The sequence below is a fragment of the Sapajus apella genome, unplaced genomic scaffold, assembly GCF_009761245.1.
Source record: "Sapajus apella isolate SASKATOON/1434 unplaced genomic scaffold, GSC_monkey_1.0 scaffold59, whole genome shotgun sequence".
NCBI classification, from domain to species: Eukaryota; Metazoa; Chordata; class Mammalia; order Primates; family Cebidae; genus Sapajus; species Sapajus apella.
The window spans coordinates 9,426,375-9,443,369 of record NW_022436999.1 but is presented as its reverse complement, the minus strand read 5'-3'; the positions used below and the strand labels follow the sequence as shown (position 1 = coordinate 9,443,369).

Below are 16,995 nucleotides of genomic sequence, written 5' to 3'. Positions count from 1 at the left end.
AAAAAAAAAAAAAAAAAAAAAAAAAAAGAATAATACAAAGAACTTTGGGGACTCAGGGGAGAGAAAGAGTAGGGGTGAACAAGGGACTAAAAGACTACAAATATGGTTGCAGTGTATACTGCTCAGGTGATATGTGCACCAAAATCTCACAAATCACCACTAAAGAACTTACTCATATAACCAAATACCACCTATATCTCAATAACGTAATGGAAAAATAAAAATAATTTTTTTTAAAAAGTCATTGCCTCCCTCAAAGAAAGAAAATTACAAGACCCTATATTATTAGCTGGGCACTGTGTTGCATGCCCACAGTCCCAGCTACTCAGGAGGCTTAGGTGGAAACCATCATTTGAGCCCAAGAGTTTGAGTCCAGAGTAGGCAACATAGTGAGACCCCCATCTCTAAAAATAAATTTAAAAGTAAAATAAGGCCAGGCACACTTTGGGAGGTTAAGGCGGGTGGATCACGAGGTCAGAAGTTCAAAACTAGCCTGGCCAAGTCAGTGAAACCCCATCTCTATTAAAAATACAAAAGTTAGGCTGAGCACGGTGGCTCACACGTGTAATCCCAGCACTTTGGGAGGCCAAGGTGGGGAGATCACCTGAGGTCAGGTGTTTGAGACCAGCCTGGCCAACATACAGAAACCCCATCTTAAAAATAAATAAATAAACAAACAAAAAAACACAAAAGTTAGCTGGGCACGGTGGCAGGTGCCTGCAATCCCAGCTACAGGCTGAGGCAGAATTGCTTGAACCCGGGCAGCAGAGGTTATAGTGAGCTGAGATTGCGCCACTGCACTCCAGCCTGGGTGATAGAGTAAGGCTCTGTCTCAAAAAAAAAAAAAGTAAAATAATAATGAAGCTATAGAATAAACAGCCTCTTCTCTAGAACAGCAATGCTTTGATATAATTCAAAACAGCATCAACCATAAACATGTTATAGTGAACCCCAAGTTTCTCTTCAAACAATCAGTATGTCAGTATGTTCAGCTCTCTTATCAATTCTCTATTTTAAAGTTTAACTTCCTTATAATTCCAGTAAACAACCTTCTCCACTGGTTCTAATCAGTAGTTCACATCTGTTCCCCTGGTCCCCTGCTCCATCCCGAGTCATCCCAGACACCTGCTCCTGTCACCTTCTTTGACCTACGTCACCCCTGGCTACCTGCTCTGACCCACTGTAACCATCTTTCTGTCAAAATACCCATCCTGCCGCTCAAGCTCAGACCCCTGCTCTCTTTAAAATAACCAATCGGGATTAGTCTAGCTTGTGCGACCTAACCCCAGAGGATAGCAGAATGACACAGCAGTAGGGACCACCCCTGTCAGGCATAAGTACCCCTTCCCCATCTTGTCTAAGCGTGCGGCGGCACCGATCTACAAAAGTAAACTGCCTTGCTAACAGGATTTGAGTGCTATTTCTTTTGCGGCATCAAAATTTTACTTATAACAATCATATAAAACTGAATGCAAAAGTCACATAAAATTTTCAATTATAAGATTAGAACTCAATGAAATTTTACTCTTCTAAAGCATTAATTCAGGCTTTGTTTCCAAATATCACAGGTATATTCATCTACCTTTGTTATTAAAGATAGTCCAGTGGAAAAGTTGTAGAAGCTCCAACCCGTGGTGACTTAGGTTATTTTTACAGTAACCAGAAAGTCTAACTCACCAAGTATTAACTGTGAATTTTTCTCTTACAGTCCCTATGAGACTTTGTGGGATAGGATGCTTTATTCTTCTTTAGATCTTTCTATGGTAGGCTGAATATCGGCCCTCAAAGATACATAGGATCCTGTGACTGTTACATTTTATGACAAAAGGGACTTCACAAAAGTATCTTGAGATGGAGAGAGTATCCTTGATTATCTGGATGATCCTAATATAATCACAAATGCTCTCATAAGAGAGGCAGAGGGAGATGTGGAAAAGTTCAGGGAGTTCTCCTGAGCTTTTTGTGGATTTATTTATTTATTTAAGAGAAAGTGATATGATGATGGAGTGATGTGCTGTGCAGAGAAGAGCCACAAGCCAAGGAAGACAGGCAGCCACTAGAAGCTGGAAAAGGTAGGGAAACCGTCTTCCTCTCAGAGCCTCCAGAAGGAATTGGGCCTGTAACACCTTGACTTTAGCCCAGTGAAACTGATTTCACATTTCTGACCTCCAGAACTAAAAGATAATAAATGAGGCTGGGTATCCTGGCTCATGCCAGTAATGCCAGAACTTTGGGAGGCCAAGGTGGGAGGATGACTTGAGCTCAGGAGTTTGAGACCACCAGCCTGGGCAACATAGTGAGACCTCATATCAAAAAAAAAAAAAAAAAAAAAAACCAATTGGTGACTCAAATATGCCTGCATTCCCCTTTCTTGAGTGTATACTTCTCACCCAAAAAAAAGGCAGAAAGCATGTGTTATTTCAAGTCACTAAATCTGTTGTAATTTGTAACAATAGCCATATGAACTAAATACACCCTTTTGACAGTTTAGTGATAACCTTTAGTCTGCCCTAAAATATTGAACAGAATTAACATAAAGACCATTCCAGTTCAGATATATCGAAATTCTCTTGTATTTTCTGCCAAGTAAATGAAAAGATCTTACATACACAGAAATCACTGAAAAATGTAGTTCTTTAAAGCACATAGGGAAAAAGCAGAAAAGCAGTACTATCTTCAGTCCTACGTGCAGCTAATAGTGTCAGTTGCAGAAAAAGTAGTCATGACTTTAGGTTAGTTCAAAAATACAACTCAAAAACAGCATGGGCCTGGCATAGGGGCTCATGCATGTAATCCCTGCCACTTGGGAGGCTGAGGCAGGAGGACCACTTGAGCCCCGTAGTTCGAAACTCTAGTGACCTGAGACTGTGCCACTGTACTCCCATCTGGAAAAACACCCTGCATGGATCATGACACAAAGTGAGAGAAAAGAAAACTTTTGCTTTATAATAGCTACAGCAGTCCAAGGTAAGAATACAAATCAGGTAAGTAATGTTTCTGCACACACAGGGAATACTTTCATGAATACTCAGCAAGGAGATAAGCAGTCCTTAGAGGTTTAAGAGGTATTTATCGGCCGGGCATGGTGGCTCACACCTGTAATCCCAGCACTCTGGGAGGCCGGGGCAGGTGGATCACGAGGTCAGCAGTTCAAGACCAACCTGGCTGATATGGTGAAACCCCATCTCTACCAAAAGCACAAAACTTAGCTGAGCGTGATGGCATGTGCCCGTAGTCCCAGCTACTCAGGAGGCTGAGGCTGAGGCAGAAGAATCACTTGAACCCAGGAGGCGGAGGTTGTAGTGAGCCGAGACTGCGCCACTGCACTCCAGCCTGGGCAACAGTGCAAGACTCTTGTCTCGCTAAAACAAACAAAAAAAACAAAGAGATATTTCTCACTTAAATGGTACTTGACTGCAAGTTACCACTGCTTTATTCTGCCATAGGTTCCAGTGACTGTCCAGGCTCCACAGGAAAGAATTTGAAAAGCATAAAGTCACATGTGGTTTTCATCAGTAACATTTTACATCCATTGAATCATTTGATCTACAAAACTCTAAGTAGTCAAGTTTGGTATCGATTTCAATTATACAGGTGAAGAAGCTGAGGCTGAACTTGTCCAGTCAAAGGTCAATAACTAGCACCTGTGATGTCTTTCCTCTAGATCATTTTACTTTGATAACAATCAATTAATTCACTTCTAGGTGTGTTTTATTGACTTATTTTGGGGGAGGTGGAGGGCAGGGGACGGAGCCTTGCTCTGTTGCCCAGGCTGGAGTGCAGTGGTGGCGCAATCTCGGCTCACTGCAACCTCTGCCTCCCGGGTTCAAGGGATTCTCCAGCCTCAGCCTACCCAGTAAATGGGATTACAGGCTCCTGCCACCACACCAGGCTAATTTTTCTATTTTGAGTTAGAGATGGGGTTTCACCGTGTTGACCAGGCTAGTCGCAAACTCCTGACCTCGTGATCTGTCCACCTCGGCCTAAGTGCGGGGATTACAGGCGTGAGCCACTGCGCCGGGGCTTTTATTGACTTAAGTAATTTTCAGTTAGTAAAGAAAACAGGAGCAACATTTTCCAAGTTATACCATCTTTTAATTTTACGTCCATGGAAGCTGAATGCCACAATTTGTCAGTGACCGACAATGAGTAATGTCTAACACTGTTTCTTCCCGTGAAAATGAGAACACTCACAGTACCTACCTCTTTAAACCACCATGTGGTTTAAATGATATAATAGACCAGTAGCTGGTATCAAACCACATCCCATACTACGGGACGTCTCTTCCCAAGTGAAAATCTGCTTTCTGGCCTACCAAAATATTATACTAAATCCAGAAGGTGGTGGGGAAAGTATCCGCAGGGAGGGGACAGTAGGAGGAAACAGGTCCTTCCCTGAAAATAAGCAAGGGCGTCTGGGTTACACTGAAAAACGCCCCAGATGAAGTGCTGTGGACGCCGCCGGCAACAGAAGCCTGACCGGCAGAAGGCTCTTCGGCCAGGGCCAGCACAGGTTTGACCTGGGGTCTCCGACCGCAGAGCGAGACCCTCAACACGTGCTCACTCCAACCAGAACCTCCCAATTCCCTCCGCGCTCCCGCGACACATGTCCAGAGACTCCAGCTTTCTAAACTCAACCACAGCGTTACCGCTCGTCGAGAGGGCTGCCCATGCTGGGTATCCCGCCCAGCCCAGCCCAGTCCAGTCCAGCAAAAGGTACCTTAGCAGCCAGCCCCCAAACCGTACCGAAGAAAACGCAGACTGAGCGGCGGCTTAGAGTGGTCGACCGGAAACCCACCTCAACCTCTCTGATTGGATAATACGCACAAGAACATGAAGAGGATTGGTCGGCTGCAGAGAGGCCGGCCACAACGCGACGCGAAAGGCGTCGGGCCTAGAAGCCCGGGAAATTCTTGCTAGCTCCCGATTGGACGAGAGCAGAACGTCTGCCCCTTCATAGTCCCAGCGTCTGTACAACGCGCACACCACTACGCCATACGTTACGTTAGCGGAAGTTTCACGGCCCCATTGGTGGGATGTGTGGCCAATAAAAGGCAAGAATAAGGCAGATTCCGCCTTCTTCCCGACTGACTGGATACATTCCGCTGATAGTGCGGTCCGTCGGTTTCAGCATTTAGACGGTCGAGTTTCCACCGAGTCAGAGTTGAGTAGAGAGTTATTAAGGTGACTAGGAGACTGATGCGGGGAGAAATAATTTAGTAGTTAGACCCAGGCCCTGAAACTACCACTCGTGTTTTGAACGTCTACGTAATACGTTAGTGTTTGCACGCGAAGAAACCAGCCCTTCAAGCCGGCTGAATGTAGTTTACGAGTTGTCTGGCTTTCATTGGGTAAAAAAAACTATCAGTTTGAGGGTAGCTCCGCCTCGGCTCTAAGAAACTCTGGTATTTGTAGTCCGGGACGTTCGAGCCTGTATCTTTAAATGTAGTTTTTATTTCTGAGTTCTTCCTTATTGTTAAAAACACCCGTTGACATTTATTGTGGTTTTGATGTGTTCCGTTGGACTTTTTATCCTTTCGTTTATCAGCAGCACTAAAGGCAAAGAACGTTTAAGAAATGTGTAAAGACTTCATGTATGTTCGTAAACGATCAATGTTAGTGTTTATGACAATTTACTACTGTGTCTGGCTCTATGCTATATGTTCATAATTACTGTACTAAGTGGATACTAAAATTATTTGTTTCTAAACCTTTTGCTGTCACAGCAAGACAACCTGATTTGCATATTATTGTCCATTTAAGAGTATTTGAATCCTACATTTAGCAATTTTATGTATACTATGATGGCATGGGTAGCAGCTGCTTACATGAATCAAGTGTTCAGAACTGGCTGCTGTCTTGACGGGAAAATAGGGCTATGCTTAAAATGTCAAGCGAGACCAACATCAGCAGCAATACACATTGTATATTATTAAAAACTTTATTATAATGTCTATTTTCAGCCTTTATTAAAACAGTTTTGTATTTTTAATATGAGACAGGGTTTCTCCATGTTGGTCAGGTGGTGATCTGCCCACCTGAGCCTCCCAAAGTGCTGGGATTACAGGCGTCAGCCACCACGCCTGGCCCTTTTTTTAAAAAAAAATAGAAGAGGGGGTCTCACTGTGTTGGACAGTCTGGTCTCAAACTCCTGGCCTCAAGTGGATCCTTCCAGCTCGGCCTCCCAAAGTGCTGAGATTACAGGCATGAGCCACCAAGCCTGGCCATTTTTTCTGTGTATGTATAAAAATATATATGTATTGAAGCAAATGGTAAAATTATTTTGAGAAGTATGGATCAAAAGCATATTTGGAGGTCAGCGATTTAGGACATGACAACTGCAGTTTAAAGATCTTGTGGGCCGGGCGCGGTGGCTCAAGCTTATAATCCCAGCACTTTGGGAGGCCGAGGCGGGTGGATCACGAGGTCAAGAGATCGAGACCATCCTGGTCAACATGGTGAAACCCTGTCTCTACTAAAAATACAAAAAATTAGCTGGGCATGGTGGTGCGTGCCTGTAATCCCAGCTACTCAGGAGGCTGAGGCAGGAGAATTGCCTGAACCCAGGAGGCGGAGGTTGCGGTGAGCCGAGATCGCGCCATTGCACTCCAGCCTGGGTAACATGAGTGAAACTCCGTCTCAAAAAAAAAAAAAAGAAATATATAGAGGAGAGCTAATTTCCAATAGAAGCAAAAAAGTTTCCTTTTTATTAATTTAATATTTCATTCACTCAGTATTTATAATTTGCTTACCATTCCAACCTGGCTGTCTCACCCTCACACTCCATTCCAGCCTGGCTCTCTAACTTTCTGCCTCATTCCACTGGCTAGTCCTTAAGACCCTGACCTAATATTCTCTTTTTGTTTTGTTTTTTGTTGTTGTTGTTTTGAGACGGAGTTTTGCTTTGTTGCCCAGGCTGGAGTGCAGTGGTGCGATCTTAGCTCACTGCAACCTCTGCCTCCCAGGTTCTAGGGATTCACCTGCCTCAGTCTCCTGAGTAGCTGGGACTACAGGTGTGCGCCACCACGCCACTCTAATTTTTGTATCTTTTAGTAGAGGTGGGGTTTCATATATTGGCCAGGCTGGTCTCAAACTTCTGACCTCATGATCCGCCCACCTCGGCCTCCCAAAGTGTTGGGATTATAGGTGTGAGCCGCTGCTCCCGGCCTTATTACTCTCTTTTTGAAGTCTCTGGCCCCAATCTTAAGCACCATATTCCTTTGCCCAAATCTGGAATCCCAGGTTCTCTTGAAGATTTCCCAATACATGTAAGGGCCATTCCTAGGCATGCATGCCTCTACTATGTAAGGCGTACTTCCTGGAAGCCACCAGCGCTATAGTTTCTGAAAATGTCAACAAGACTGCCACTGAAACCAGAGGGTGGGTGGTGGTGAGAACATGCTGTGACGGGTGCCAGCTGATTTATACCAGTCCCTGTGCCAAACTGCTCTTCTAAAGATAAGAGGTGGTGCTGTGTAAATCCTTCAGTTTTAAGATGCACTTTACTATTACCCTTTTTAGTTTAGAAAGATGAAAGTTGATGAAGAGTCAGGGCTAGCACTGAAACCTATAATTATGTTAATCGAAAATCCCACCCACCTCTGGAAAACCTTTTCACACAGCTGCTGAAAGTGCTGAATTGATTGATTCAAGCTGTATGTTCTCTTCATGCCACTTTCTTTTCTTTTTTTTTTTTCTTTTTTCCTGCACTTTCAAGTTAAAAGAGTGAACAGATAGTAAACTAGGTACACTAAATGGAGAAAAAAAGAAGGCCACACTATTTGACAAATAGTATCTGGGTCTTCTATTTAAGAATTAGAGGCTGGGGCCGGGCGCGGTGGCTCACGCCTGTAATCCCAGCACTTTGGGAGGCCGAGGCGGGTGGATCACGAGGTCAAGAGATCAAGACCATCCTGGTCAACATGGTGAAACCCCGTCTCTACTAAAAATACAAAAAATTAGCTGGGCATGGTGGCGCGCGCCTGTAATCCCAGCTACTCAGGAGGCTGAGGCAGGAGAATTGCCTGAACCCAGGAGGCGGAGGTTGTGGTGAGCCGAGATCGCGCCATTGCACTCCAGCCTGGGTAACAAGAGCGAAACTCCGTCTCAAAAAAAAAAAAAAAAGAATTAGAGGCTGGATGCAGTGGCTCATGCCTATAATCCTAGCACATTAGGAAACAGCGGTGGGCAGATCACCTGAGGTCAGGAGTTTGAGGCCAGGCTGGCTAACATGGTGAATCCCCCATCTCTACTAAAAATACCAAAAATTCACTGGGCGTGGTGGCGGGTACCTGTTATTCCAGCTACTTGAAAGGCTGAGGCAGGAGAATCACTTGAAGCCCAGAGGCGGAGGTTGCAGTGAGCCAAGATTGTGTCATTGCACTCCTTCCTGGGCAACAAAAAAGAGACTCTGTCTCAAAAAAAATAAATAAACAAAAAATAAGAATTAGGACCATACTTTTATTATTTTTTAAACAGGAACCACTCAGACTGCATCCTTTCTCTCTCATTCTCCTTCAGGAAGAGAATGATCATCAATGGCAAATGGCAGGTGCAGTGAAGCAGAAGAGCTGGCTTCAAGCTCAGAAGGGAGTACTGTGTTTCGTCCTCGTGGTTTCCTGTGCCCCTGCGTGTTGAGAGCAGCTTCTCTAGTAATGAGTGAACTATAGAAATGATCCCTGAAAGTATGGTCTTGATACTTTATTTCTGGTTGGTTTGTTTTTGTTTTTGTTGTGTTTTTGAGACAGGTTCACTCTTGTTGCCCAGGCTGGAGTACAGTAGCGCAATCTCTGCTTACTGCAACCTCTGCCTCCCAGGTTCAAGCAATTCCCCTGCCTCATCCTCCTGAGTAGCTAGGATTACAGGCATGAGCCACCAACACGCCTGGCTAATTTTGTTTTTTTAGTAGAGATGGGGGTCTTTCCATGTTGGTCAGGCTGGTCCCAACCTCACGTGATACGCCCATCTCAGCCTCCCAAAGTGCTGGATTACAGGCATGAGCCATTGTACCCAGTCCGCTACTTTATTTATTTATTTTTTATTTTCTTTTTAGATGGAGTCTCACTCTGTCGCCAGGCTGGAATGCAGTGGTGCAATCTTGCCGCTTTATGCGACCTCTGCTCCCCAGGTTCAAGTGATTCTCCTGCCTCAGCCACCCAAGAAGCTGGAACTACAGGCGTCTAATTTTTGTATTTTCAGTAGAGAAGGGGTTTTACCATGTTGGCCAGGATGGTCTTGATCTTTCTTTTTTTTTTTTAAGACGGAGTTTCACACTTGTTGCCCAGGCTGGAGTGCAATGGCGTGATCTCCACTCACTGCAACCTCCACCTCTCAGGTTCAAGTGAGTCTCCTTCCTCCGCCTCCCAAGTAGCTGGGATTACAGGTATCTGCCCATCATGCCCTGCTAATTTTGTATTTTTAGTAGACATGCAGTTTCTCCATGTTGGTCTGGCTGGTCTCGAACTGCCAACCTCAGGTGATCCGCCTGTCTCGGCCTTCCAAAGTGCTGGGATTACAGGTGTGAGCCACTGCGCCCAGCCAATTCTTTGTTACTTTTATTTATTTATTTATTTATTTTTGAGACAGAGATTGCTTCTTGTTGCCCAGGCTGGAGTGCAATGGTGTGATCCTGGCTCAAGGCAATCTCTGCCTCCTGGGTTCAAGCAATTCTCTTGCCTCAGCCTCCCAAGTAGCTGGGATTATAGGTGTGAGCCACCCACCTGGCCCCAATACTTTATTTTTAAACAGAGAGTATGGTTAGGGCCAAAAGGAGCAGCTTGGGATCCTAATTCTTGGAAACAAGCTCACTTCTTTCTTAAGTAAGATTTTATGCTTGGTGCAGTGGCTCACACCTTTAATCCCAACACTTTGAGGTCAGGAGTTTATCAGCCTGGCCAACATGTTGAAACCTCGTCTTTATGAAAAATAAAAAAATTAGCTGGGCGTGGTAGCTCATGCCTGTAGTCCCAGCCACTCGGGAGGCTGAGGCACGAGAATTCCTTGAACCCAGGAGGCAGACGTTGCAATGAGCAGAGGATGCAGTGAGCTGATATTGCACCACTGCACTCCAGCCTGCGAGACAGAGCAAGACTCTCAGAAAAAAAAAAAAGATTTTAAAGTACCCATTTGCCAATTCGTGTGTAGTTGATTTAGAGCATGTGCTACAAGATTGGTTCTAAATGTACATAAATTAAGAGCTGAAAAAGTTATTGCTAAGCTGAATACAACCAGTTACACTTTCTTTTTTTCTGCTCTCCCCTTGCACCTATTTTATTCTAATTCTGTTTTTCAGGCTACTTATTTTTACAATCTTTTTTAGTGTGGAAAAGGCAGAAAAAATGGTATCATGAACACTTTTTTAAATTAAAAAAATTTTTTTTTATTTTTGAGACAGAGTCTTCTTCTGTCACCCAGGCTGGAGTGCAGTGGTGCAGTCTTGGCTCACTGTAGCCTCTGTCTCCTGGACTCAAGCGATTCTCCTGCCTTAGCCTCCCGAGTAGCTGGGATTACAGGCATGTGCCACCACGCCTGGCTAATTTTTGTATTTTTAGTAGGGACGGGGTTTTCACCATGTTGGTCAGCCTGGTCTCAAACTCCTGACCTCATGATCCGCCTGCCTTGGCCTCCCAAAGTGCTAGGATTACAGGCGTGAGCCACCACACCCAGCGAACACTTTTTTTTTTTTCTCTTTTTTTTTTCTTTACTGCATAGAGAACAACACATTTTTTTACTAAAAATGTTTTTTTTTTTTTAAGTAGAGACGAGGTCTCACTATGTTGCTCTGGTTGGCCTCAAACTCCTGACCTCAAGTGATCGTCCCACCTGGGCCTCCCAAAATGCTGAGATTACAGGTATGAGCCATCACTGCAGGCCCAAAGCAGATGCTTTAATAAGGACTTTACTCAAATCTAGGTAAGTGATGCTGAGCAAGTTACTTTATTCTCCTCTAAACTCCAGATTATTCATCAAGTGACAATATCTCCTGTTCAGGGATTTTATGAAAATTAAGTAACAATAAAAATAAGATGGCACAGTGTAGGCATTCAGGAATTATTACTTGAAGTTTCAACCCTTCCTCTACCTATACCCCTTACTTTGTGAGATTACAGGAAGGATGACAACAAAGGATAGGTTTTTGTTTTATTTTGTTTGTTTATTTGTTTGCTTTTGAGATGGAGTTTCACTCTTGTTGCCCAGGCTGGAGTGCAATGGCCTGATCTTGGCTCACCACAACCTCTGCCTCCTGGGTTCAAGCAATGCTCCTGTCTCAGCATCCCAGTAGCTGGGATTACGGTGCATGCCACCATGCCCATCTAACTTTTGTATTTTTAGTAGTCATGGGGTTTCATCATATTGGTCAGGCTGGTCTCGAACTCCTGACCTCAGGCGATCTGCCTGCTTCTGCCTCCCAAAGTGCTGGGGTTATAAGCATGAGCCACCACCAACCTTTGTTGTTTTTTTTGAGATGGAGTCTCCCTTTGTTGCCCAGGCTGGAGTGCCATGGCACTATCTCGGCTCCCTGCAACCTCTGCCTCCCAGGTTTAAGCTATTTTCCTACCTCAGATTCCAAGTAGCTAGCATTACAGGGACCTGCCACCTTGCTCAGCTAAATTTTGTATTTTTAGTAGAGATGGGGTTTCACCATGTTGGGCAGGCTGGTCTCAAACTCCTGATCTCAAGTAATCATTCCCCTACCCACCCTTGGCCTCCCAAAGCAGTGGGATTACAGACATGTGCTACTGCATACAGCCCAAACAAGGATGTGTTTGCTGAGCCCATTAATTGTTGAAAATGATCCTTGAAGAAAAGAAAAATTAATGCTAGGATTAGGAATGTATACTAGCCAGGAAGTAGAATTAAGAAAGTATCAATGAAATAGATTAAAACTATAGGCTGGGTACTGTGGCTCACACCTGTAATCCCAGCACTTTGAGAGGCCAAGGCAGGTGAATCACGAGGTCAAGAGATTGAGACCAGCCTGGCCCACATAGTGAAACCCCCATCTCTACTAAAATAAATACAAAAATTTTCCAGGCATGGTGGAATGCGCCTGTAATCCCAGCTACTTGGGAGGCTGAGGCAGGAGAATCACTGGAACCCTGGGGTCACAAGTTAAGTGAGCTGAGATTGCACCACTTCACTTCAGCCTGGGTGAAAGCGCAAAACTCCGTCTCAAAATAAAATAAAAGAGTTGGATTTAATTTTCTAAGCATTAGGTTAACATTTTTTGCTAGAGAACACGACATCCTAAGATGAGCCAAGCATTATAAAGATGGATCTGATGATTGCTAGGAAATTATTAGCTATGCAGTCATAATATCACATTACAACAAAGCCATGTTTTCTCCGATTTTAAAAAATATGTTTTGATGCGGAAGAATATGAAATACAGAGTCACAGTGAAAGCCTGCAGCTTGAGTATGTTTGTAATCAGATGATTACAGATGATTGCTATGAGGCTAATGAAGTGAAATTTACTCCTGGGTTTGAGAGGTAAAGGCAACATTAAGTAGATTATAGTCTCAGTCATGAATATATTCACCTAATTAACATTTTCCTACCTTTGAATTTAAATATCAAAAGTTGATACATGATAGTTGTTGGTTTGTAATATAAAATTTACTACTTTTGGTATTCATTTCTCACTTAAACTTGTAGCATGTAATAATTTTTTCCCACAGATCTTTTCCTACATTAAAGTATACATATGCTGGGCGTGGTGGCTCATGCCTGTAATCCCAACACTTTGGGAGGCCGAGGCAGGTGGATCAACTGAGGTTGGACGTTTGAGACCAGCCTGACCAACATGGAGAAACCCCTGTCCATAGTAAAAATACAAAATTAGCTGGGCATGGTGGCTCATGCCTGTAATCTCAGCTACTTAGGAGACTGAAGCAGGAAAGTTGCTTGAACCTGGTAGGTGGAGGTCGCGGTGAGCCGAGATCACGCCATTGAACTCAAGCCTGGGCAACAACAGCAAGACTCCGTCTCAAAAAAGAAAAAGTATACATAAAAAACTTGGCCGGGTGCAGTGGCTCACGCCTGTAATCCCAGTAATTTGGGAGGCCAAGGTAGGCGGATCACCTGAGGTCCAGAGTTCGAGACCAGCCTGGCCAACATGGGGAAACTCTACTAAAAATACAAAAATTAGCCAGGCATGGTGGTGCGTACCTATAGTACCAGCTACTCAGAAGGCTGAGGCAGGAGAATTGCTTCAACCAGAGGCGGAGGCTGCAGTGAGCTGAGATCACACCACTGCACTCCAGCTTGGGCAACAGAGCAAGACTCTGTCACAAGGAAAAAAAAAAAAACTTATTTGGACTGTGCGGAGCAGCTCGCGCCTGTAATCCCAGCACTTTGGGAGGCTGGAGTGGCCAGATCACTTGAGGTCAGGAGTTTGAGACTAGCCTGGGCAAAATGGTGAAACCCTGTCTCTACAAAAAATACAAAAAACTAGGTGGATATGGTGGCGCTTGCCTGTAGTCCCTGCTACTGGGGAAACTGAGGCATGATCGCTTGAGCCTGGGAGGCAGAGGCTGCATTGAAGGGATATTGCAAGATTATACCTCTGCACTCCAGCCTGGGCAATGGAGTGAAACTGTCTCTAAAACAAACAAACAAACCTTATTTGACTACTTAAAACGTTCAGTGAAAAAAAGAAAATTTTCTTTCAAAAAACAAAATTATAAAGATGTACCTAGTGGGATAAATTATACCCTTTGTCCTCAGCCCCTGGGAGAATGCTCAGGGTAGAGGATAGCTCTCCCTCTTCCCATACAGATGCATTAGCTACCTATTTGATCAGCTAAGATCAGGAAAAGCAAGGATTTCAAAGACTTTCTGGGTCCTTGAGCATTAGATGATAGCTCTGAAGGTAGAAGACTCTGTAACATGAAACTATCCATATAGTTCTCAATCCTTATACGCAAGTAGGCCTCTGGGCGTGATTAGGGAATTGGAAGATTAAACAATGAGGAATAGAAACTACTCTGCAAAAATAACAAAGTGCTACATCTACTATGACCTGAAATTTACATGGAAAGTGTTTTATTTCGAAAAATATTTCTCGGCCGGGCGTGGTGGCTCACACCTGTGATCCCAGCACTTTGGGAGTCCAAGGCGGACAGATCACGAGGTTGAGACCATCCTGGCCAACATGGTGAAACCCAGTTCCTACTGAAAAAATAAAAAAATTAGCTGGGTGTCGTGGCATGCGCCTGTAGTCCCAGCTACTCAGGAGGCTGAGGCAGGAGAATTGCTTGAACCTGGGAGGCAGAGGTTGCAGTGAGCCTAGATTGCGCCACTGCACTCCAGCCTGGTACATGGTGACAGCAAGACTCTGTCTGAAAAAAAAAAAAATACATATATATATATCTTTAACATGAGTTGATTCAAGTGATATTATTCATCACCTATTATGTGCCAGTATATTCTAGGTCCTGGAGAGACAACATTAAACAAAGTCCCCGTCCTCATGTAGTTTATTTTCTCGTGGGCAAACAGACAATATCTGTTATTTATATTTAAAAGAATATAAGGTAATTTCGGCCAATGATAAGTACTCTGCAGGGTGGGACATCCAAAATATTTAACATGTGTAGCCAGCCTGGTATCACTTCCTCATGTTCTCTCTTGTATCTGCTGTCTTCCTTCCTGCCTGACTTCCCTTTCCTGCTCACTTTAACTTTCTTGACATTGAACTTCCCAATAAAGTGTTAGTTTAGAAGCTTCAGTTTTTGACTGTGTTCCCATATACTCCCCATCTTACCCCCATTTCACCCCCAATTAGAACACAGGTCAACCTTAGTTTTCTTGACACTACTGTTATACTTTCAGTTTCTGGATCTTGGGAAAGTCTAGGAGATGCTGGGATAGCAAGAGCAGGGGATGTACTTAGGGTCAAGGGCAGCAGCTGTTTACTTACCACCATGGAATTACAGTATTTCAATACCGTAGCTATTTATATAGTCATGCTAGAATATATTGGCTGAGAATCAGCCCTGATGCTATGAAGAATAATAAAGCAGGCTAAGAGTGTGGAGCATGATGGAGTAACTATACTCATTTTAAGAAGCATAGTGTCCTTGGGAGATCATGTGTGTGTGTCTGTGTGTGCGCCCTCATGTACACATGTGGATATTTGATACAACACTTATCTGCTGAGTGACCAGAGAGCACGGGAGACATATGTTTACCCCACACTGATGGAGATTAATATGGTTTGGCTGTGTCCTCACCCAAATCTCATCTTGAATTATAGCTGCCATAATCCCCATGTGATGTGGGAGGGACCCAGTGGGAAGTAATTGAATCATGGGGTGGGTTTTTCCTGTGCTGTTCTCGTGATAGTGAATAAGTCTCATGAGATCTGATGGTTTTATAAAGGACAGCTTGCCTGCACACGCTCTCTTGCCTGCCACCATGTAAGACATGCCTTTGCTCCTCCTTTGTCTTCCACCATGATTATGAGGCCTCCCCAGCCATGTGGAATTGTGAGTCCATTAAACCTCTTTTTCTTAATAAATTACCCAGTCTCACATATTTCTTCATAGCAGTATGAAAATGGACTAATACACACTTCACTGGACACTACAGCTGGGAGTGCTATAGCTAATCTTGGCGTATTCTGATGCAGCCTCCCCTTCCTGTTGTTCTAGACTAAATAATTCATAGTTTAGGATATACATTACAGTTTGATTCCTATAGATCAAATTGGTGTGAGAAAGGTCCCAGGGTAAGACTACAGCCTCGTGGGTGGTAGGTATGGCAGGTGTATTTGAAGGGGCACAGAGGTATGGAAAGGTCCTTCACTAGGCCGGGCGTAGTGGCTCATGCCTATAATCCAAGCACTTTGGAGGCCAAGGTGGGCGGATCACCTGAGGTTGGGAGTTCAAGACCAGCCTGACCAACATGGTGAAACGCCACCTTTAAAAAAAAAGAAAGAAAGAAAGAAAGAAAGGAAATGTCCTTCACAAAGAAGGACTCTTCTTTGTGAAGCTGACCCCTCTCCATGAGCTTGATCACCTGTCCTCTGAGGCCTGGAACCATTGAATTGTTATAAGTAAAATTTCGATGCCACAAAAGAAATAGCACTTGAAGATAAATCCTCTCAGCAAGGCAATTTACTTCTATAGAAGGGTGCGGCTCATGGATGGAGCAGTAGTGGCCGCATGCTTGGACAAGGCGGGGAAGGGGTACTTGTGAGGGGTCATCCCTACTGCTGTGTCATTCTCCTGTTGGCTAGGGTTAGACTGCACAAGCTAGACTAATCCAGAATGACTGTTTTAAAGAGAGCAGGGGTCCAAGCTGGAGTGGCAGTGTGTGTTTTGGCAGGAAGGAATGTTACTGGCGGGTCAGAGCAGGTAGCCAGGGATGACCTAGGTCAAAGAAGATGATCAGAACAGTGGCTGGAGTAGGTGACTGGATGAGTCAGGATGGAGCTGGGGGCCAGGGTGGGGGGGTGGGTGCGGGGAATAGATGTGAACTACTGATTAGAACCAGTGGAGGTTGTTTACTGGCATTACAAGGAAGTTAAACTTTAAAACAGAATTTAAGAGAGCTTGTCCTACTGATTCTTTGAAGACAAACTTGGGGTTCACTGTAACAATCTGGATCCTCATTTTATTGTCAACCTTCTCCTCAGCTCTAGCTGCTTCTTCCTGCAAACACGCAAGTGCCTTCCACTCTATTAAAAACTTCCCTGTGACCTAGCTACCCCTTAATTTCATTTCATCTTCCATAAAACCTTATCTGCTGCCTGTGTAGGGAAAAACTCTTCACTTGTTTCTATGGAAGTTTCAAGACGTCAGCATTCCTTTTCCCAGGGGATAGGGTGGGACCCTCATGGGAGGATCTTTAGACCCACAATTAGACTGGCAGAGAACATTTTTTTTTTTTTTTTTTTTTTTAGAGGGGGTTTCACTTTTTTTAACCAGAAAAGAGTGCAATGGCGCAATCTAAGTGCGCCACAACAACCCACCCCACAGAGAGCAACCC

The 16,995-nt window shown here is 44.2% G+C and overlaps 1 protein-coding gene, 1 long non-coding RNA gene and 1 other non-coding gene across 7 annotated transcripts in view; 1 reads left to right on the top strand and 2 right to left on the bottom strand.

Annotated features, from left to right (window-relative positions):
• Positions 1-4,893, bottom strand: part of WDR89 (WD repeat domain 89) — a 63,077-nt gene extending 58,184 nt beyond the window's left edge. For 3 of the 5 annotated variants that reach the window (XM_032245905.1, XM_032245906.1, XM_032245899.1), the window contains exon 1: positions 4,721-4,893. The gene's annotated coding sequence lies outside the window, so the exon portion shown is untranslated. Of the gene's footprint in view, positions 1-4,203 lie in introns of all 5 variants that reach the window. The other 2 variants (XM_032245902.1, XM_032245900.1) reach the window with 2 other exon arrangements.
• A 3,587-nt stretch (positions 4,894-8,480) lies between these two features.
• Positions 8,481-8,694, bottom strand: LOC116528727. The gene has a single exon (XR_004259163.1). It is a non-coding gene; the product is annotated as a small nucleolar RNA U3 (small nucleolar RNA).
• Positions 8,695-12,347: 3,653 nt separating this feature from the next.
• LOC116528584 overlaps positions 12,348-16,995 on the top strand; it is a 9,012-nt gene continuing 4,364 nt past the window's right edge. The window contains exons 1-2 of the long non-coding RNA XR_004259102.1: positions 12,348-12,362; positions 12,920-12,925. This is a non-coding gene — a long non-coding RNA (uncharacterized LOC116528584). The remainder of the gene's footprint in view (positions 12,363-12,919; positions 12,926-16,995) is intronic.